At 35.0% G+C, this 24765-nt stretch overlaps 1 non-coding gene across 1 annotated transcript; it reads right to left on the reverse strand.

The window, feature by feature from the left end:
• Nucleotides 1-10594: 10594 nt before the first annotated feature.
• On the reverse strand, nt 10595-10701 carry LOC135271950 (U6 spliceosomal RNA). The gene has a single exon (XR_010340076.1). It is a non-coding gene; the product is annotated as a U6 spliceosomal RNA (small nuclear RNA).
• Nucleotides 10702-24765: the final 14064 nt, after the last annotated feature.

The raw sequence follows: 24765 nt of genomic DNA on the forward strand, positions 1-24765 counted from the left end.
GTAGTCATGCCCTCTAAGCAATACATGAAGAAGTAAAAGACATAAGTAAAGGTAATTACATAGATGAATATAAAATACAGTACAAGTGTATTTTTGTTTGTAATGTTTTTCTTCTCCCATGTAATTTCAAAGATGAGTATATAAAGTAATAATTACAAAATTGTGTTGATGGGCCTATTATGTATAAGAATATATTTTGTATGAAAATAGCAGCACAAAGGAGGAAGAAAAAGAGCTATATTGTACCAAAATTCTTGTATACTACTGAAATTAAGTTGTTGACTTGGTATTAACCCAAAGTATATAATTTCCCTTGTGCTGTGAATGGTAAACCTCATGCTACCACTAAGAAAATTATTTATATAAGCACATATATACATATATAACATATTATATATATTATTTTAATTTGAATATATATATATATATATATTTGCTGGCTCAAGGTTGCCAGCAGCAGCAAATGTCCTCAAAGCAAACATTTCTCTATTCCAGTGCAGGGTACTACCTCTAATTCTATGTTTCTACAGTTCCACAAAGTGTTTACTTAGTAGCTCTTCATTGTCTTTTCAAATATTCAATACTTTAAGTGATTTTTAAAAATATATTATCTATAAATTTTTCTTATTTTGAGCAAAAGTGTTGGTCCAGACAATGTGACTCTATATTACTGAAAATAGGAGTTTTGTTTTGTTTTGTTTTGTTTCTGTTGTTGTTAATTTTTTTTTGTTCTCCTCAAAATGTATTACTTTACTACTAAGGACGTACCTTTTTATCTGCAAATGCAAGCGTTTCTTTAAATTTCAAGGCAGCTATTTTCATTAAGTATTTTACTATATTTTTGTTTCATATATTCTATTCCCATATATGGAATAGAAGATCATGTTTACATAGTTCAATTATCTTTTTCAGTCTTCCATATTTAGTAGTTTTTTTTTAGCTAATCAATTTCAAATATTATTCTATTGTGTTTTGTTTTATGCAGTTTTTTCAAACCTACTTGCCATATTCCTGATGGCTCTTTCTATAACTTCTTCTTGTTTCTTACTTGCCTTTGGTATCTATTATGTCTTCATTTATCTCTCTCATATCCTTCTTGAGTTTTGCCTGCTTGGTTTTCATTTCTGACTTTTGCTTTATAATTTCTCATTTAAACATATGTGTCTTTTGTTTAACACTTTTTGTTTGTTTTAGTAGATACACAGTCTGTTATTCTTTAGTGTCTAAGGCTAACTAGTTGTCTGAAGCAACTACCAAGTGTTTTCCTATATAATTCTATTAGTCTTTGAAAACTGTTTCATTAAATTATGTTTTTCAAGAAAATAAATTCAGATGACAGATCTAAGGGTATTGGTTGGAAAAGTTTTGGAAAAGGCTTGAGACTTCCTGTGAATCCACACTTCCCATATAAACTACCAATGGGCTTATGGGACCAAGATTTGGCATTCAGAGTTGATATGCTTAAGTTGTAGAATAAGGAAGAGCATTTTTCTATTTTTCACATAATTCCACAGTGCTTGCTCTCTCCCTTGCTGTAGCTCCAAGTTATCTCCTTTTTTTTTTTGAGATAGAGTCTTGCTCTGTCATCCAGGCTGGAGTCCAGTGGTGTGATCTCAGCTCACTGAAACCTCTGCCTCCTGGGTTCAAAGATTCTCCTACCTCAGCCTCCTGAGTAACTGGGATTACAGGTGCATGCTACCATGCCTGGCTAATTTTTTTGTATTTTTAGTAGAGACAGGGTTTCACCATGTAGGCCAGGCTAGTCTCAAACTCCTGACCTAATGATCCTCCCACCACAGACTCCCAAAGTGCTGGGATTACAGGTGTGAGCCATTGCACCCAGCCAAAGTTTGTCTCTTTAGTATCCTAATGGATGTCAGACTCACTAAGCACTTACAAATCATGTTAGAATGTAAAAAGTCATTTCAACAAAGTATCTAATACATACCTGAAGTATGTTGGAAAATATAATCTTTTTATTGTTATTATTACTGTTATAAGCATTCAAATGATTGCAACGAGGGATTTCTTTATTGTAGTCTATAATGGTTTCTTCTTCTGTAACTGGAAATGACACTTGAATTGCTTTCACTTTATTTTGATCAAGAGTATGTTCAAATTACCTTTGACTCCTCCAACAATGTAGATATTTGAGTGACCTCATTGTTGTCTTTGGAGAAAGGGAACAGCATGCCTAGGCCCTAAGGTAGGAGCACAATCAGTGTTAAATCTCCGGAAGGCAGTTTGAATGAAGCAGGGGGTGGTGGGGAAGCTGAGGTCAGATGAGTTTGAGGACAGGGTTACATAGGGTCTTGGAATAGTTTTGTTGTTCACTTTGAATGAAATGAGAAGCTACTTGAGAAATTTTAGCAGAAGAGTGACATAATCTGACCTATGTTTCAAAAGAATCGCTCCAGCTGGTGTTCCAAAAGTAGACTGTAGGAGAAGGGTAGAAGTGAGGAGACTGATCAAAAGGCTCTAGAAATGATCCAGGTGAGAGGATGGCTGCTCATATAGCAGCATTTGCAGTAGGGGACATGAGGAGTGGTCAGATTCCAAGGATGTTCAGCCATAGCCAAGAGAATTTTCTTATGTATTAGATGTGTCCTGTGAAAGAAAGGCACGAAAAAGAGATCATGCTGTTTCTAGTCCTGGGAAACTGGAAGGATTCCATTGTTATTTAACTGAGATAAGAGAGACGCTGGGTGGAGCACATGTTTGGGATAGGAAGTCAGGAGTTTAGATTTGGACATGTTAACTTGAAGGTGCCCCACAGATATATGTGAGGTGAAATGGAACATGGAATCCTAGTGTGTTGGGATAAATAGTCTCCACCAAGTGTATATCTGCTCAGAACCTTTGAATGTGACCTTGCTTGGAAATAGGGTCTTTGTAGATATTAACAAGTTAAGGTGAGGTCATGATGGATTAGAATGAGCCCTAAATGCAATAAGAATAGTGTTCTTATGGGAAGAGAGAAATTTGAACACAGATAGACATGTAGACTCACAGTGTTCGAGAAGGCCATGTGAAAACAGAAACAGAGACTGAAATAATGCATCTACAAACCAAGGAATGCCAGTGATTGCTGCCAATCAACTGAGGATTAGAAGTCCCCTTCTAGACTCTTCAGAGAAAGCTTGGCCTTTCTGACATCCTGATTTCAGATTTCTAGCCTCTAGACTCATGAGAGAATAAATTTCTGTTGTTATAAGCCACCCAGTTCATGGTAGTTTGTTATGAAGGCTAAAAATTTAACATATTTAGTGAGACTTTACTGGCCCTCGGTAATACGGAACCATCATTTCCTCTATTTGAGATTCCCTCTTCTCCTGTTCTTCTTGCATCAGTGAGTCATATTCATTCTACAGGGCAGGTGGCACCTCACATAGCTGACTCCCATTGGGCTAAATGTCTAAAATTCCTAATTGGATTTTAAAAATCAGGGGCACTGATTTTGCTTGTTGCCCTCAGGGCTAGTTTGTTCTCCACCTCGTATTTATGCAGATTATTTTCTCAACATAAAATTCATCTGAAATTTAATTGCCTCTCCTCTATGAGAGAGACGTACTAAGAAATACAATGCCCCCATATAATGGATTTTTAAGTTATATAGAGTTGGTTTAAAAACTTGGAGAAAATGTAAGAGCTTGCCTTGTGTTATAAATACTGATTCTAAAGAAAAATTTTAGATTAAGAAGATTAGTCAATATTTTTAAATAGCATTTTGTCGTGTTTAGATACCTTAAGTCTTGGTATCTTGAATAATAATATGCAATATTCAAAATTCTCGTTCATTAAGGAATCCAATATTGCTCTTTTGGAAATTAAAACTGCCATATTCACATGCTATGTATACAAAAATGGTTTAAGTTCTAAAACTGTAAGTTGTAGCATCTTATCTGAAAGGCCTTTAGTGTCCCCTGTTTTAAAATTCTGCATCTGAATTTGCTTATGGCTGGTAAAAAAATAATGTGTTTGCATTTTATCATGTGTCATCATTATTTTATCTTTTGTCATGTGTCCTCATCATTTTGAGTTATGTGCAGTTGCAGGAAGAATGAAACTAGGGAAAGACCCTTAAAAACTGCAGAATTTTTTCAAGGGTCAGAAAGACAATAGGTTTTTTGGAAAGTAATGGGGAATTATCACATGATGAGGATAAGTTGATGGGGTTGAGCTGAAAGCTAAGCATCTGGCTTATGAAAATTTTTGCTGTCGCTGCTGGAGCTAGTCAGCATTATATAGTTCCTCGTCACTAGGGACTTTACGATCTGTCTTAAGCTATTTGTGCAGTAACAGTAACTCTAACTGTTCATTCCATGATTTCTACTATTCGTAGAAAAAAAAAGAGTAATGATGTCTAAAAAATCTGAACATAAAAAGATGTTAAAATAAGGAGATTGAATGTAAAAAAAAATGCCAAAGAACACCAGGAGATGCAATAAATCCAAATGGTATTCAGAACAAGAGGGAAAAAAATAGTTAATGCAAAACTGAACTGAAAGATGCAAATAAATAAGTAAATTTCTCATTCAGGATCCATTTGGAGTCTGTGTTTCTTGGCAGAGTTACTGCTTATTATTTTTATGTTTCTAGTTTCCCGTCTCCTTTTGTCGGTCTATTGAAAGCTTGTTAAAATCTTATTTGCTTTTGCTGTACTTTTGTCATTGTTTTTGCCTTAACTTAAATGCTAAATCATGTAAGGTAAAAAGGAGAACAGAGTCAACACAAATAGTCATTTGTAGCAGCCTAGTTTTATAGATACTTTGTATATTGATCAGCTTATGTTTTATTCAGACTAGATGGAAGAACAATTGGGAAATGAGAAGGAATCTCTCTCTTAAATAGTAAATTGCATTCTGATGCAAAACGTCTAAGGGTTTCCTAGAGAGACTGGTTAGTGTCTGAAAGATGCACCGACATGCAAAAGAAATAACCTGTCTGTATATGGGAACACCCCAAGCAAAATAAGAGTTGCTACATTAATTTCTTTCTACTTCCTTTTAAAAAGATAGAAATGTACTTCATATATATATATGTATGTGTATGTGAATATGTATACATATGCATATATGAATATATGTGTATATATGTATGTGTATGTGTATATATATGCATGTATATAATATATATATGCAAATACAAACACACACACTTGTTTTGCAGAGTGCTTGGCACATAATAGACCTCTGTTAAATAGGTGCTCAATGTGAAAGAATATATAAATAAATAAATATGATGCCAAGTATGTCAACCAACCCAATGAAAAATTATACAAACTTTCTAATGGTCCAGATAGTTGGATTGTCCAGATTCAAACCAAGGACCATAGAATGCTAATCCTGTCCCCTTAGTCACTGCCCAACATGATTCAGAAAGTACTATCTGTGTGGTGTTTGGCAAACAGCCTAACCTCTGTGAGCCTCCATTTCTCATACTGAAGTAGAGTATCTCAAGGCATAGTTTTGAAAACAATGGGTAATGATATGTATAAAGGGCTTAGTACTGTGCCTGGCACATAATTAACATCGCTGGTAATGATGACAATATATGTAAAAGTAGAGTTGTGCTAATGGCTTTTTTTTCTATTCTCATCCGCTACCCTAGTATTTGCTCTTTCTTGATTTCCAACACCTTCAAGGGATTTTCTAAAATTGTATCCACCCTCGGCTGCTTTTCACAATGCTGCCACCTGTATCATGGAGAACGATGATCCACTTAGTATTTGTTCATTCACCTCTGATGACTATTACACTAGTGTCTAATTTAAACCTCATTGAACTCCACACTGAACTAGGTACTATAGAGTTGGTAATGAAGCATTCCTGGCCATTTTAATTATATGCAATCCCAATAGAATAACAGTGTTTTGCTTATGGCATGCCTGTATTAAATATTTACTTTTATTTAAGAGTCTTACTTTACTTTTTTTACCAGCTACACTTTTTAGCAGAAGAACAAGATAGATTCACATGGCTGTGTTTTTTTTTCTTTATTTCCCCTCCAAATCTAAGTATAGATTTCAGCAGACCAAATCAAGAGACCTATTGACCCCTGGTTCTTACGTTAAAAATTAAAGGGATCTCAGCCACATTTCATGAGAATATTAAGGCAATTTCACAATGATTTACCAGTGAGGTTAATTATTTCTTTCAGAAATACATTATGATGCATCTTTCTAGAGGATGATATGGTGAACTTTACTCTGTATTGGAATCCTAAATTAAATTGGGGCCAGTATTGTAAAAGAAATGAGAAGAAATTTATCTCTTAAAAATTAAGATTACCTCTCACTTCTTTCCATGACCCTCTCCCCCACCAACCCCATTCACCATTCCTAACTGAAGGCTGTTATATTGGTGCTAAATATAAAATCTCTTACCAGTGTGTGCTCTGCATATCTGAAAATCATGCAGTGGTGAACCTCTTGAGTGTATTTCTTTCTTTCTTTATTAATGAAAAGGTTTTTATTTGTGCCCTCTGTTATTCCCAGAAGTACAACACAAAACAAAATGGGAAACCATGATTTATCTTCTATTTGATAAAAACATCTGCAGAATAAAATGAGCCTCTTGATGCCGGAATTGTCATCAATGATGACTTTGACAAAATGAGCAATACATAATTTACTAGCTCCCTTGCGAAGCTGAAACAGATTGTCAAATAAAACACTGGAGGAGATGCATATGGGCTGAGTAGACCCACTTTGAATAGGAACATGCGCAGGTGGTGGCTTAGTAGTGGCTCTAAGAAGGAGGACTGCCCTAATTTGGAGGGTCATTTGCATTTGAAAATGCTCCTTGCTAAATTGTGAGTATTCCCTATAGGAAAGGAAAATGGATTCTGCCAAAACTGCAGCTATTTTTGTTTCTTGGTAACTAGAATAAACCAGAAAACCCAAGGCAAAGGGGAGGGTGTTGCACTCAAACAAACCCTTTTTTAATGGTGGGCTTGTAGAATACAAATCTGTAATATATGAAAAGGACACTTATGAAAATCAATTGCTTTATGGTTAAAAATGGATTTTTCATCAACACAAAGCATGGAAAGTGTACTAATGGGTATATTCAGCATGCATTTTTATAAATGACAATCAAATGCTTTTCTTAGTCTTTATACCTGAAAGGTATGGTAAAAATCACATAATTAATTTTAAACTCATTTTATTTTTTGTTGTTGATGAATAGCTTAGAGAACTTTGCTTGTTTATATATATTTTTATTGGTATATGAGTTGTACACATTTTGCGGGTACATGGAATATTTTGATGTCTGTTTACTATGTGTAATGACAAAATCAGGGTCATTGTGATATCCATCACCTCAAGCATTTATCCTTTCTTTGTGTTGGGAACATAATAATTCTTCTCTTTCAGCTATTTTGAAATTCATATTAAATTATTTTAATTATAATTTATCCACTGTACTACTGAATATTGGATGAATATTGGAATTTATTCTTTCTTTCTTTCTTTTTTTTTTTTTGAGACAGAGTCTCCTTTTGTTGCCCAGGCTGAAGTGGAGTGGTGTGATCTTGGCTCACTACAACTGTCACCTCCCAGGTTCCAGAGATTCTCCTGCCTCAGCCTCCTGAATAGCTGGGATTACAGGCATGTGCCACCACGCCTGGCTAATTCTTTTGTATTTTTAGTAGAGAGAGTGTTTCACCATGTTTGCCAAGCTGGCCTCAAACTCCTGACCTCAGGTGATCCCCCTGCCATGGCCTCCCAAAATGCTGGGATTACAGGCATGAGCCACCACGCCCAGGCTATTCTTTTTAACAAACTCTATTTTTATATCTGTTAACCACCTTCTTTTTATCCCCACTGCCTCCTTCTCTCTCAGCCTCTGGTAGCCACCATTCTACTCTGCCTCAATGAGATCTACTTTTTTAGCTCCCACCTATGACTGAGAATGTGCAATTTTTGTCTCTTTGGTTCGTTTAATCTAACATAATGACCCCCAGTTTCATCCATATTGCTAAAAATGACAGGATTACATTCATTTTTTTTGACTGAAAAATATTCCCTTGTGTATGACTACAACACTTTCTTTATCCATTCAACCCGTTGATGGACACATAGATTGATTTTATATCTTGGCTATTGTGAATAGTGCTGCAATAGACATGGGAGTACATGCATCTCTTCCATATATTAATTTCCTTTCTTTTGGATATATGCTCATCAGTGAAATTTCTGGATTATATGGTAGTTCTACTTTCAGTTTTTTGAGAAACCTCCCTACCCTTTTCCATAATGACTACACAGCTTTACACTCCCACCAACAATGTGTAAGCATTCCCCTTTCTCTGCATCTTTGTCAGCATTCGTTATTTCCTGTGTTTTTTATGGTAGCCATTTTAATTAGGGTGAGATGATAGCTCTTTGTGGTTGAGATTTGTATTTTACTAATAATTAGTGATGTTGAGCATATGCTTGTTGTCCATTTCTGGGAGGCTGAGGCAGGCAGATCACCTGAGGTCATGAGTTTGAGACCAGCATGACCAACATGGAGAAACCCTGTCTCTGCTAAAAATACAAACTTATCTAGGCATGGTGGCTCATGTCTGTAATCCCAGCTACTTGGCTACTTGGAAGGCTGAGGTAAAAGACTGGCTTGAACCCAGGAGGCGGATGTTGCGGTGAGCTGAGATTGTGCCACTGCACTCCAGCCTGGGCAACAAGAGTGAAACTCTGTCAAAAAAAAAAAAAAAAGTCTATTCCGATCAGTTGTCTGAATTTTTTACATATTCTGGTTATTAACTATTTGATTTTTCACAAGTCAATACTGATTGCCTAGATAGACAAACAAAGCTTTTATATTGTAGATTTTAATTTTTTTACCTGAGGAATCCTGCCTTTGTGGAAATTTCTGTTAATTTCAGTTCTTTAATTATAAGAAAGAAGCAATGAATGTTTTCCCAAAATAGTTACTTTTTACTCAAAATATTGCTCTCTCTTAATGTACATGTATTTTACATAGACTTTTTATCTTAGAATAGATTTAGATTTATAGAAAAAATATGAAGCTAGTAGAGATGATCCTCATGTAGCCCACAACTGTTGGCTTCTATTAATATATTAGTATGATGCATTTGTCCAAATTAACAAATCAATAAAGATAGGTTTTTATTAACTGTAATACAGCATTTCTTCAGATTTTCTTAGTTTCTCTGTAAGTATGCTCTTTCTGTTTCAGAATCCCAACCAGGAGATATACTGAATTACATTTAGTCATCATGTTTTTAGGCTTCTGTTGGCTATAACAGTTTCCCAGGCTTTCCTCTGTTTTTAGTGATCTTCATAGTTTCAGGGAGTACAGATCAGTTGTTTCGTAGAAACTCCATCAGTTGGGATTTGTCTGATGTTTTTCTTGTAGTCAAACTGGGGTTATGAATTTTTAGGAGGAAGACAACAAACCTAAAGTGTCATTCTTCTCAAATGTATAAGCAGTGCATGCTATCAATGTGACATACGCTGATGTTAATTTTGGTCTCTTTCGTAAGGCAGTGTTTGTCCGGTTTCTCCACTGTGAAATAACTTTTTCTCTCTTTCCATACACTAGTCTTCAGAAACAAGTCACTAAACAAGGCCCATACACAAGGAGTGGGGGATTAAACTCCACCTACTTGAAAAAGGGGTATCTACATTATTTGAAGTTATTTCCTGTGAGAGATGTGTCTTTTCCATGTCTTTTATTTATTTATTTATTTATTTATTTATTTATGCCACTGTGTAATTATGAACCTTTTTATATGTGGAGTTATAATCCAGTGCCACCTGTACTAGTAAGGTTTTTCCAGAGAAACAATCAAAAGGGTGCTTGTGTCTGTGTGTAGTATATATGCGTGTGTGTGTGTGCACGCATGCATGTGTGTGTGTAGTAACTTAAACATTTTGAGGAAGTGGCTCACGTGATTGTAGAGATGAACAAACCTAAATTCTGAAGCATAGGCCAGCAGGCTAGAGGTTCAATGGAGAGTTGACATTGCATTTCCAGTCTAAAGGCAAGCTGTTGGAAGAATTCCCCTTTTGTTGGGAGAGACCAGTCTTTTTTTGATTAAGAACTTGAACTGCTTGGATAAGGCTCACTCACATAGGAGGATATGTTTTACTCAAGTCTAAGAATTTCAATGTTAATCTCATCTAAAAAATGCCTTTACAGAAACACCTAGAATTGTTCCAGACTTGTCTACTGGGAGTTTTTCAATGGTCTACCATGACCCTTTGACATACACCCATTATCGTGGGGATGTTTTTGTTGTTGTTGTTGTTGTTTTTTGAGAAATTTCTTAATTTCTGACACAATAAGCAACTCAGTCGTACACTGTATATTTCCTGCCACAGTCTTAGGTTAGCCATTTCTCCAAGCATCCTGTTTCCTTTTATTGAAGAATTGTATTAGAAACTAAGACCTGCATGCTAAGCATTCTTGTGGCTACTGGATAGTGGTTGCTTCTGGGCTCTCTTAGCTGATATATCAAGGAAATGTATGTATCAATGTTATCTCATGTAATTATGCATATCATATTACATACATATATACACATGTATATATATACACATATACATGTATTTCTTTTTTTTCTTTTTAATATGGAATGCTTCATGAATTTGCATGTCATCCTTGTGCAGAGGCCATGCTAATCTTCTCTGTATCGTTCCAATTTTAGTATATGTGCTGCCGAAGCAAGCACCATGTATTTCTATATGTACCTTTATTGAGCAAAATATGAGTTCATACTGGTGTTTCCAACTCTAACCCATTAACACAGATGATTCTAGACTTCTGTTCTTGCTTATCTCTTACAATCCACCATTCATTTACCTAATTGTTCAATTCTAGAATACATATCTAGCAGTATCATAATTGTTAACACATATCCCAAAGGAAATAGCTTTATCAACCAGAGGACAGTGTTTATGTTCAGTTAGTTTTGCCTTATGTATTATAGACTCTAATCATTTCCAAAGTTACTTTATAGTAAGTGACTTCCCTTCACCTCCCCCTCACTCCCTTTAGTGAATTTAATTTGTACATTTGTAATACAGTTAGATCATTTGTCATAATATGTATCCCAACCTCAGATCCTTGACCTGAGCAATGAGTTCATTTTAATTTGCATACATTAAGATTTGCTTTTTGGCCGGGCGCAGTGGCTCACACCTGTAATCCCAGCACTTTGGGAGGCCGAGGCGGGTGGATCACGAGGTCAAGAGCTCGAGACCATCCTGGTCAACATGGTGAAACCCCGTCTCTACTAAAAATACAAAAAATTAGCTGGGCATGGTGGCGCGTGCCTGTAATCCCAGCTACTCAGGAGGCTGAGGCAGGAGAATTGCCTGAACTCAGGAGGCGGAAGTTACGGTGAGCCGAGATCGAGCCATTGCACTCCAACCTGGGTAACAAGAGCGAAACTCATCTAAAAAAAAAAAAAAGATTTGCTTTTTGTATTGTAACATTATATGGGTTTTGACAAATACATAATGTCATATATCCACCATCATAGTATCACACAGAATAGTTTCAGTGCTCCCCCAAAATCCCTGTTTTACCTGTTCAACCCTTTCATTCTGCAAAGCCCTGGTGACTAATGACAAAATGCCATATAAAAAAAAACTTTTAAGGCTATGAATGGTGGCTCATGCTTGTGATCCCAGCACTTTTGGAGGCCAAGGCAGATGAATCACTTGAGCCCAGAAATTGGAGATCAGCTTGGACTACATAGTGAGACCCCGTCTCTAAAACAGACAAACTAAATTAAATAGTTAGCTGGGTATGATGGTGCATGCCTATAGTCCCAGCTACGTCGAAGGCTGAAGTGGGAGAATTGCTTGATCTTGGGAGGTTAAGGCTGCAGTGAGCTGTGATTGTGCCACTGCAATCCAGCCTGGGCAACTGAGAACCCAAAGCCCTCTGTCAAGAAAAATAAAAGTAATTTTACCATATTTAGCCTTTACAGTCTCCCTTTACTGATTTAAGTATGCATTTTTACTTCTCTAATTCAAATATGCACTTCAGATTAATCTGTCTTTTCTAAACTAAATAGTAATTTTTTTTAAATTGCTGAATAGTATTTCATTGCATGGATATACTACAGTTGTTTATCTGTTCCCCTGTTAAAAGACATCTTTGTTGCTCTAAGGTTTTGGTGATTATAAATAAAGATGCCACAAATACTCATGAGCACATATTTTTGTGGAAATATGTTTTCAAATCAGTTAGATAAATACCTAGAAGTGCAATTACTAGATTGTATAGTAAGATTATAGTTAATTTTGTGAGAAGTATCCTGTTTTCCATTTTGACTGTGCCATTTTGCACTCTCACCAGCAATGAATCCTGCTGTTTGATTTCCTTTTCAGCATTTGGTATTATCCGATTTGTTTTGGGATATTAGTCATACTCATATGTGTGTAGTGGAATCTTGTTTTATTGCATTTTCCTAATGATGAATGATTTTGAGCATACTTTCATATGTTTCTTTGTAATTTGCTTCTCTTCTTTTGTGAGATAGATATCCATTCAGAAATTTTGCAATTTTTTAAAAAAGAGTTTTTGTTTTCTTATTATTGAGTTTTAAGAGTTATTTGTACTTTTGAATACAAATATTTTAAAAGTTATATTTTTGCAAATGATTTATCTAAGTGCATGGCTTATCTTTACATTCTTTTAACAGTGACTTCCATAGATGAAAAGATTTTAACTTTATTAAAGTCTAAAATTTTTTCTATCATGACTCAGATTTTTGGCATTGTATCTAAAAACTCATCAACAGACTAAAAGTCATACAGAATATCCCCATATTTTATTTTTTTATTTATTTTTTATTTTTTTTTTGAGATGGAGTTTCGCTCTTGTTACCCAGGCTGGAGTGCAATGGCGCGATCTCGGCTCACTGCAACCTCCGCCTCCTGGGTTCAGGCAATTCTCCTGCCTCAGCCTCCTGAGTAGCTGGGATTACAGGCACGCGCCACCATGCCCAGCTAATTTTTTGTATTAGTAGAGACGGGGTTTCACCATGTTGACCAGAATGGTCTCGATCTCTTGACCTCGTGATCCACCCGCCTCGGCCTCCCAAAGTGCTGGGATTACAGGCGTGAGCCACCGCGCCCGGCCCCCCATATTTTATTTTAAAAGTTTTCATAGTTTTGTATGTTGCTTTTAGGTCTATGATTGATTTTGAATTAATATTTGAGTAAGGAGTGAGGTCTATGTCTCAGATTGTTTTTTGAGGGTATGAATATCCTATTGTTTCACACCACTGAATACAAACATTGTCTTGTCTTTAATTGGCTCGTTTATAAAAGTCAGTTGATATTATCTGTGTTAGTCTACTTCGGGGCTCTTCATTCTATTTCAGTCATCCATCTGTCTATTTTTTCATTGATCCTATGATAACTTGATTACTGTATCTTTCTAGTAAGCCTTCAAGTTCAGTAGACTGAGTCTTCCAACTTTGTTCTTCTTCAGTACTGTGTTGGCTATTTTTAAAAATTTGCCTTTTTATGTAAACTTTAGAATCAGCTTGTTTATGTCTACAATAGAGCTTGCTGAGATTTTTACTGAGATTGTGTTAAATTTATAAATTTGAGAAGATTTATCATGTCAACAATGCTCATATCTCCAATATATGATATAGATTTTTTCTTTATTTCTTTGCATCGTTTATTTATTATATTTACTTGTGGTTATTCATAATTAGATCTTATACAAAATTTGTTAGAATTATTATTAAGTATTTCAATTTTTTGGTATTATTATTATTATTTTGTTTTGTTTTGTTCTAGGGGAATGGAGTCTTGCTCTGTCACCCAGGCTAGAGTGCAGTGGTGTGATCTCAGCTCACTGTAACCTCCATCTCCCAGGTTCAGGTGATTCTCCTGCCTCAGCGTCCCAGGTAGCTGGGATTATAGGTGTGCTCCACCACACCTGGGTAATTTTTGTATTTTTAGTAGAGATGGGGATTTACCATGTTGGTCAGGCTGGTTGAACTCCTGGCCTCAAGTGATCTGCCCACCTCAGCCTCCCCAAAGTGTTGGTATTACAGACATGAGCCACCACACCTGGCTTAATTTTTGGTATTACATTAAATGGTATTTTGTTGTTAATTTCTATATCCCTGTGTTTATTTCTATAACATAGAGAAGCAATTGATGTTTGCCTGTTGACATTATATCATACAACCATGTTGCTTATTACTTTCAGGAATTGTTTTGTTTACTTATTTTTAAAAATAGATTCTTTATGGTTTTCCACATAAATCATGTCATCTGCAAATGAAGATAGTATATTTTTTTCCTTTCTCACTTGTATACTTTTATTTCTTTTTTTTTTTTATTACACTACCTATGCTTCCAGTGTGATGATGACTAGGAGTGCTAACTGAGCATGTTCCCCATCTTAGGGGAACAATCTCTAATCTCTCACCGTTAAGTATGATGCTTACTAAAGGTTTTTTCTAAATGTTCTTTATCGGGTTGAGGAAGTTTTCTAAGAGTTTTTTTCATGAATACATGATAGATTCTATGAAATACCTTTTATATATCAATTGATGTGATCATATGATTTGTCATTATCTGTTTCTTAAAATGAGAATTTTGTTAATTGATTCTTAAATGTTAAACTAGTTTGCATCCTCAGAATAAATCACATTTTGTTATAATGTGTAATTCTTTTTATAAATTTTTGAATTCAATTTGTTAATATTTTGTTGAAGATATTTACATCTATGTTTAGGAGAGATATTGTTCAGTAATTCTTTTTCTTTAATGTCTTTAGTTGGTTTTGGTACTACAGAAAGCTAACTTCATAGACTGAGTTTCGAAGTGTTCACTCTGCTTTTGTTTTCTAAAAGAGTTTGTGGATTATTAGTATCATGACTTTCTTAAATGTTTGGCATAATTCACTAGTAAAACCATCTTGTCCTAGTGCTTTATTTTTTTGAAACATTAATTATTGACTCAAGTTGTTTAGTAGATATGGTTTCATTCAAATCATCTGATTCCCCTTGTTTGAGTTATAGTAGTTTGTGTCTTTCAATGAATTTTTCTATTTTATTTAATTTATGAAGTTTGTGAGCTAGATTTGTTCATAATATTATTTTATTATCTTTCTGAAGTCTGTGATTAGTAGTGATGGTCCTTCTTTCATTTATAATATTAGAAATTTTTGCCTTATTTTTTGTTCTAGTTAATATAGAGGTTTATCAATTGTATTGATCTTTTCTAAAAAACAGCTTTTGGTTCAGTTGATTTTCTTTACCATTTTCTATTTTTAAATTGATCTGCACCATAGTTTGTATTGTTTTGTTCTTGTTTTGAACTTCATTTGTTCCTTTTTTTTTAATGTCCTAAGGATGGAGCTTAGATTATTGATTTTAAATTTTTGGTTTTATTTCTAATATAAGCACTTGATGCTATAAATGTCACTGTATAAATACTTTTGCCTCATGCCACACATTTTATTGTTATATTTTCATATTTGCTTTATTCAAAGTAGATTTTAAAATTTCTCTGGAGACTTCTTAAATCTATGAGGTATTTAGAAGATTTTTAAATGTTTGCAAATCTGGCTATCTTCCTGTTACTAGTTTATGGCTTAATGCCCTTGTGGACTAAAAGCAGACATTGTATGATTTTTATTCTTTCAAATTTGTTTTTTTATGGCCTAGAATGTGATTTATCTTGGTGAGTATTTCATGTTAGTTGGACAAGAATAAGTATTGTATTGTTTTTGGGTGGAGTATTCTATACATGTTTATTAGATCATGTTGATTGATGATGCTGTTCAGGTAGTATGTATCCTTTCTGATTTTCTGGCTCTTTAATCATCAATTACTGGCAGAAAAATGCTGAAATCTCTAACTATAATGATAGATTTATCTATTTCACTTAATTCTGTCAGTTTCTGTTTCATGCATTTGTTTTCAGTTATTAGATATAGATATTTTTAGAATTGTTACGTCTTCTTGGATAATTGACTTTTTTCATTATGTAATGCTCTTATTTATCGATTTTAATTTTGCTTATTCTGAAATCTGCTTCTTTTGCAATTAATATAGCTATTACAGATTTCTTATAAGTAAATGCAATATATATTTTCCTAGATCTTTACTTTTAATCTGTGTCTTTATATTGATACTTGGTTCTTATAAACAACATATAGATCATTTTAATTCACTTTGATAATCTCTTACTTTTCATGGATATAGTTAGACTATTGATATGTAAAGTCACTATTTTTACAGTTGTATTAATATATGCCATGTTTGTAACTTTCTTACTCATTGAATTTCTTTGTTTTTCCTCTTTCTCTCTCTTCTCTGTTTATAATTGACCATTTATATAATTAAATTGTATCTTTACACATTTTTTGCATGTGAAAATAAATTTTTATGCTTTTCTTACTATTAATCTGTCTTTTATCAGTTCATTGAACTTATTCAGTGAACCTTCAGTGAGTCGAGGAAGCTTTACCTTCACCCCTAAACTTTCTTTATGTAGATCAAAACTTTTGACCTGTATTGCATTAGTCTGTGGGGTTGCTATAACAAAATACCATAAACTTAGTGGCTTAAACAGCAAACATTTATTCTCTCACAACTTGGAAAGCTGGAAGTCCATGATCAAGGTACAAGTTTAGTTTCTGCCTTATAAACGGCCACTTTCTGCTGTGTCCTCATATTGATTGGGTGGGCAGGGAGAAAGACAGAGGAAGACAGAGCTTGCTATCTCATGTCTCTTCGTATAATGACACTAATCCTATAAGATCAGAGCCAAATCCTTATGACTTCATTTAACCTTAATTACCTCCTTGGAGAGCTCATCTCTAAATACAGCCACATCAGTGGTTAGGTCATCAACACATAAATTTTAGGGGACACAAACATTGAGTTGGTCACATATATTATTTTTCTTATGCTTAAAAAGCTTCTTTAAACATTTCTGTCATGGTAGGTTTACTGGTGATAAATCTCAGGTTTTATTAGTCCAAGAAAGTTTTTTTTTCTTCAACTTTTAAAGAATAATTTCGTTGGATATAAATTCTCACTGGTGAGTGTTTTTCTCTTCTAACACTTTAAGTATTTCACTCCATTCTCTTTTTGCTTACATTATTTCACTCCCTCTCATTTTTCTCAAGATTTCTCTCCTTTAATTTTTTTCCTCAGTTTTAATCAAGTATGCCTAAAGACAGTATTTCGGGCTATCTATTCTGCTTTTTGTTTTCTGAGCTTTTGGATTTGTGGTTTTCTGTTCTTCATTAATTTTGAAAAGTTTGCAGCTTCTTTATTTTAAATATTTATTCTACTCTATCATTCTTCTATTCTTAGGTGAATGTTATACCTGTTGATACTGGACGAAGTTCTTGAATGTCTTCTCTGCTTTTAAAGTTCTTTTATCATGCTGAATTTTGATTTAGAAAGTCACTATTGACTTATCTTCAAGATCACTGATTCTTTCCATTTTTATGTTGTATCTACTGATGAACATATAAAATATTTTTCATTTCTGTAAGTGTTCCTAATATCAGGAATATCTTTTTGATTATTTCTTAAAAAATTATATTTCTCCTCAAACTATCCATCTCTTCTTCTATGTTGTCTCCCTTTTCTTCATTATAGCCATTCTCATGTTAATTATAATTATTATTATTATTTTTATTTTTATTTTTTTTTTTTTTTAGAGAAAGAGAGAGAGAGAATAGGAAGGAGAAAAAAAGGAAGAGAAAGAGAGAGAGAGAATGGGGAGGAGGGAGAAAGAAAAGAAAGAGGGAGAGAGAATAGGAGTATTGCTTTCTTGCCCAGGCTAGAATGCAATTTAGTAATGGGTATTGAAAACCTCTTTTATACTGATAATTATACTTAATGATGTAATCAGGAAGGAGTAAGGGAAGAAGATAACAAACAAACAGCCAACCAATATTTAATTTAAACCTATGAAATGCTATGCGATTACTGAGGAGTGATTTACTTCCAATTATATAGTCACCTTTGGAATAGGTGTGAGGTGGTAATGTATGTTTTGTGTATTTGAAGTGGAGAGTACTATAAATATTTATTAAGTTTACTTGTTCCGGGTCTGAGTTCAAGTTCTGAATATCCTTGTTAATTTTCTATCTCGTTGATCTATAGAATCGTTAGCTCTTCTTGTTGCATTGATCCTTTTGCCATTATGTAATGTCATTCCTCGCCTCTTTTGATCTTTGTTGCTTTAAAGTCTACTTTATCAGAGGTGAGAATTGCATCTGCTGCTTTTTGTTTATTAGTTTATTTTTACTCTCTGTTCAATTGGTAAATCTTCCTCCTTCTCTCTGAGTCTTTGTGTATTGTTTCATGTAAGATGGGCCCGGATGCAGCATACCGATGGGTTTTGGCTTTTTATCCAATTTAAATATATATAAGTTTAATACCAGCATTTGATGCTAGCTGGCTGTTTTGCCCATTAGTTGATGTGAATTTTTTATTGTGTTAAAGTTCTTTGCTTTTTGATATATTTTTGGAAAGGCTGATATTGGTTGTTCCTTTATATGTATAGTGCTTCTTTCAGAAGCTCTTGTAAAGCAGGCCTGGTGGTGGTGAACTCTCTAAGTACTTGTTTGTTCGCAAAAGATTTAATTATAATTATTTTAAATTCCTTGTTTGATAATTTCAAAATTTGTGTTCTATCTAAGCCTGGTTCTCATGCTTGCTCTGTCTCTTCAGACTGATCTTGCTTAGTTGTTTTTACTTTTGTTGTACCTTGTAAGTTTTCTTGAAAGTCAGACAAGTTGTATGAACTACTGGGAATTGAGGTAAACTGGCTGTTAAGTTGATGATTCTAGTTAATCTGTGGAAGCTCAACTGCATTTAATGTTTGATGTAGCTGTAGATGCCTAGAAGCTTCAAAGTTGCTTACTGCCCTTGTTTTGTTCTTTTCTATACATTGTTCCTCAGAAGTAGTCCATATCTAACAGCATTTTCAACTGTAACCTGCTGTTATTACACTGGGGCCCTCTTTGTGCAATGGCAAAGTGAGAAGGGAAACAAAATGCTTTATAATATTTCAATTAAATCTCTGTCTTTTACTGGGAATTCCTCCCAGGGCTGTTAATTTTTCAGAAGTTTTTTCTTTGATACAGATTTTCTCCTACTGGCTATCTACTCTCTTCCTTAGCCTCACTCTTCTCAATCTATCTTTTGCAACATTGATCCTGGTAGGCTATACTCTTTCTTCCCTCAAGTGAGACAGAAAGACTAAAGGGGGCCAAGGTGTGAGGAATTACATTTCCCAGTGAAACCTTTTCCCTAAAAAGTAAGCCTTTGTTATGGAGAAGGCTCTGGGCCATACCTGTATTTGATGGTTCCTGAGTTTGTCCCATGTACAAGAAGAATGAGATTGCACTGACAATTGAAGGGTGAGGAGGGTGGAGAATAATTTTATTGAGTGATAGAACAGCTCTCAGTAGAGAGAGGTCATAAGGGTGGTTCCTCCACCCAAAGTCAGGTGGCCTCTCTTTCCACGTGGCTGAGTTCAGGGCTTTTACGAGCTTAGAATGGGGATTGCATGCTGATTGGTTAGTGAGTATGCAAAAAAGGTTAAAATAGAGACATCACTCAGAGGTGGGCTTGACATTGTAAAGGAACAATTAGAGAAGGGTAGGTGTATGTAAAATAGGTAAAGGGTGGGGATCAATTTGAGGAAAGTGTTCCAAATAGGAAGAAATGTTCTCAATCCGATTCATGGATTTGCCCTGGACTTGTAGCTAGCTTTATGTTGTCTTCAGCTTAAAGGTTGGGTTTTACTGTGGACCCACCCCTGTTTGTCTAGGCACATGTCGGCCTCCTGCTGCTATCATTAGCCTCTCTGAAGAGGTACATCTAATTGCTATTAGGATAGGGACGATGACTACTTTTAACTGCTTCATGCTGATAGGGGTGCTGTTCTGGGAAGATGGCAGTCAGATCTCTCTCCGAGGCCTATCTAAGGATTCCCAGTAAAAGAGAGTCATCATCCGAGGTTTCAGTTGCATGACGAGTTTGATGGCTTGAGAAGAGACAAACCAGGTTATTAGAAGACATGTATCAAAATGAAACAAGAGAGTAAGGATGGCTCAAAAATCCTGAAGCTGCCAACAGACCCAGATAACTGGTGGCTATAGTTACGCCTGTCATGATTTGAGTACATGAGGTTTTGCTTTGGTTGGCTCCCTTGGTCTTATTTTCCACAAAAAGAAACCTTGGGGTTATTAGCAACCTATTTATCTCTATTTACCTGGCAGGGTTTGCAGGATAATTGCCTGGATCTAGATTATTGATCCAGATTTTTACATTACCAATCCCATTTGTTTCTTCTGAGCTAAAGCCAGAGATCACTGGTTGCTTCACAGGAATAAGCTGGACTATTCTAAAATGCAGGAAAACACCAAGAAAAACAACTTATGAGACTAGAATTTAATGACAAGTGTATGATAGGTTTTGAAACATAATTTTTCTCTCTCTAGTCCTCATTTTTGTTAAAAACAAATCATGACAGGACTAAGTTGTTTGCAAAATAAACTTTAGTCTCATACTTGGCCTGATTATTTGCATCAGATACAGCAAGAATAATTATTTTCAAATAGGCTTTTAAAACTTGGCTTTGATGGAATCCTGCTCTATCAGGAATCTCATATATGACTTTTTAAATCTGAGCCCAGGCATGGGTTTGTACCCTGAAATATCTATGAGTTGGGTAAATTACTCTCTTGAAGTCCCAAGAAAACTTGGATTTCCTGGGCCTGTTAGAAAGTGATAATCTTTACTCACGACAGTTTAGGAGTTCTGTACAGAGTTGTGTATATAAGGTATGAAGGCAGTTTTTCCATAGGGCTTTTATTGGTTCTGCAAGTCAAGCTTGATTCCACAAAGGGAAGCACACCCTTCCAATCAAAACCTTGGTAAAACAACTGGTTTCTCCAATTGCACCCTGTTGCAAAAGAAAATGGATTCATTTTGCACCTTTGCAAATAACTATGTTGCCATAAGTTAAGAATACTCACAAATAATTTCCAAATTCTGGAGATACTAGGCAGAGAGAAACAAATATGCCCCTAATTTTGTTCATAGGAGTATACCTTACTCAATTGTGAAAAGCTGTATATAGCTCAAAATAAAAGTTTTCCTGACTTTGAAAAACAAAGGATCACAACATTTTAAGCAAAAAGTTAAAATGATTATTTCAGTTTTCTATTAATTCAGTCTATTCAGTTAACTCTTATTCTGCTTGATATTCAATGACTTTTCAGTTCTTCATGAGTCCCATATGTTTTTACTCTATTTCAATGTCACAATCTCCAAAGATATCATAAACCTGCATTCAAGAGCACCTGTCAAAGTTCTATAGCTGATTATAAGCCATCTTTTGAAGAGAGTGAAAACAAGACAATTGCCTGTGAACTGCAAAATATCTGGGTAGTCACAATCAGAAACACAACTGACAACAGAAGTCAATTATTTCTGTGGTTTACAATAACTTAACACAATAACCTTAATTATAATTGACAGTTTATACCCATACACTAGAATTTCAGAAATCCCATGCTATCTTGGAACATATATTAATATTATTCACTAAAATATAACCTGAAGAAGATTAAACATTATTTTTATTTTAGCAATCCCATGTAACTAAACGTATCACATAATCCTGTTTACCTCTTTTTTGGATGCTCCAAGGGCCCTCTGTAGCATCCAAAAGCCTATCAAATATGTTAATGGTTTAAAACACTTTATATTATGAAATAGAATTTCGGGTTATTATAAGTCATTTATTTAACCAAAATGATGACTCAAATCTTTTTTAAAAGGCACAAAACCTTTAGTTATTAAATGAGAAAATTCACGTTTCCAAACAATCTGTCTTTTGTCTCATAAAACAGGCATAAGCGAGCGCCCTCACCACTTCCACCACATAGTGAGAAGACATCATCTATCACCCAGAAAGTCAGTCCTTACCAAACACCAAATCTACTGGTGCCTTGATCTTGAACTTTCTTGCTTCCAGAACTGTAAGACATAAATGTCTGTTGTTTATAAGCCACACAGTTTATAGTATTTTGTTATAGCAGCCCAAATGGACGAAGACACCACTTGAATGTTTCTACTTGTTTATGGCTCCACTGTTTCTGTTCCATGTAAGCTGATCATACTATGTCTCTTTGGACACATCTACATCTAGAAGTAATCTAGAGATCTCAGGGTGATGGTTTACTCTGAGACTTCAGTTCTCTGACCGATCTATGAAAAAGTCTTTGATACTCAACTGTCTAGTTTTTTCTTGTAAGAATTGTGGGTGACAACATTCAAGTACTTCACATGCCAGAGATGACATCAACAGTTTCTGTTTCTCTCATATATATGTATATGTGTGTATATATATATAATATATATATTATATATATGAATATATATCATATATAATATATATATAAATATATCACCTTTTTAAAATTCACAAACTATTTTGTGATTGTTTATGTGTGTATGTGTGTGTTGGTGGCACTTTGTGGATTCTGTAATTGAAATTTTAAAGTCTGGGATACTGAATGTGTCAAAGCACAGGACGAAGTGAAACCTGGTGCTTCCTGACAATAAATGTTTAATCCCCTTTCCTTGGAGATTTCAGAAAACTCCAGTAATTGAGGAAACAAGAATATATATATAATATATGAATATATATAATATATATAATATATATTCATATATATAATATATATATTATATGTATATATATAATATATATATTCTCATATGTATTCATATATATATATGAAACAAGATCAGATACATATATATATTTGTAACAGGGTCTTGATCTGTCTGTTAGCCTGGAGTGCAGTGGCACTATCACAGTCATAGCTTACTCGATCTCCCTGACCCAAGCAATCCTCCCTCCTCAGCCTCCTGAGTAGCTAGGAACACAGGCACACACTACCACTCCCAGCTAATACTTGTATTATTTTTAGAGATGGTATCTCACCACGTTGCTCAAGTTAGTCTTGAACTCCTGAGCTCAAGCAATCCACTGCCACCCAAAGTGCTGGAATTACAGGCATGAGCCACCATGCCTGGCCAACTGTCTATATTTTTGAAACTCCATTTAATTGTTCATATATAATTTGTACTGGTCTTTCAAATTAGAATTTTTTTTTTTTTTTTTTGAGACAGAGTTTGGCTCTTGTTACCCAGGCTGTAGTGCAATGGCATGACCTCGGCTCACTGCAACCTCCGCCTCCTGGGTTCAGGCAATTCTCCTGCCTCAACCTCCTGAGTAGCTGGGATTACAGGCATGCGCCACCATGCCCAGCTAATTTTTTGTATTTTTAGTAGAGACGTGGTTTCATCATGTTGATCAGGATGGTCTCAATCTCTTGACCTTGTGATCCACCCACCTCGGCCCCCCAAAGTGCTGGGATTACAGGCGTGAGCCACAGTGCCCAGCCCTAAAATTAGAATTTTTAAGCGACCATGTCCTTGAAATTGCCATTATCTTCCTCTTCAAATAGATTCTTATGCATGCAGTGTTATTGTGGGGGCCAAGGCCCTCAGCCTCCTGGAGACTTGGTAAAAATCACTCATGAGGCAGATTGATTACTAGGAGAAAAGATATACAAATTTATTTAACATGTATACACAGGAGACTTCAGAATGCCCTCCAATGAAGTTCAGAAGCTTATGTAACATCCCGGCAAAATATGTTATGGAAGTAGGGAGAAGAGGAATTCTGTCGACAGGACTACTAGAAAGAATGAATAGATCTGAGAACACAGATTGACTTGTAAATAGTTCTCTTTGACAATGAAAGGGTCTGTTCTGTTTAGGTGTGGTTATATTCTTGGTCTTACCAGGAGGGAGGAGAAAAAAAATAATTGTCCTTGGTGGGTCCAGATTTTAGGCACATGAAGGACCTTCAGAGAATAACTTTATCTGATGCTTTGGGAGAGACTGGGGAAGCAGAAAGATCAGCGGGACCTTGAGGCTTCCTCAGTTCTGCATGTCAAAACACAATATTTTGGGGTATTGGCTTGTGTCCTAGTATTAGCTAATAATGTTCTATCTTCACCAATCTATCATGAGAAATTTTTGTTAATTTATTTTATATTCCTCATCTACTACATGAGTCAGACCAGTTCTCCACTAAAGATTAAAGATTAAAAGACAGCAATTCTTATTTCCTTATGACATCAAATAGTAAATAATCAGAGTAATTTATGCTCAAATATAACCCCAGGTATCATTCATCAAGGAGACATAGTGTCTGTAACGGCCAAACTAACAGGACTAAAAATAGAGTCACCAAAACTGGTCTTTGACCTCTTTCACCTTTTTAAAATTCACAAACTATTTTGTGATTGTTTATGTGTGTATGTGTGTGTTGGTGGCACTTTGTGGATTCTGTAATTGAAATTTTAAAGTCTGGGATACTGAATGTGTCAAAGCACAGGACGAAGTGAAACCTGGTGCTTCCTGACAATAAATGTTTAATCCCCTTTCCTTGGAGATTTCAGAAAACTCCAGTAATTGAGGAAACAAGAATATGAAACCCTGGAGTACAACTTTTTATGAACACTGTGTAGTTCATGACACACAAGGGATCTTTTAAAAGCAGACATTGGTGTTCAGTAAGTTTACCCATTGACAAATGATTGTTTTACTGTATACAATACTCCCTACAAAACTTTTACTACTATTTCACAAAAGAGTAATAAAATGGGAAACACTTTTTCCCCTCTATTTATACAT

The sequence above is a fragment of the Aotus nancymaae genome, unplaced genomic scaffold, assembly GCF_030222135.1.
Source record: "Aotus nancymaae isolate 86718 unplaced genomic scaffold, 86718_ANA_hifiasm-v0.15.2.pri h1tg000006l, whole genome shotgun sequence".
Classification (NCBI taxonomy): Eukaryota; Metazoa; Chordata; class Mammalia; order Primates; family Aotidae; genus Aotus; species Aotus nancymaae.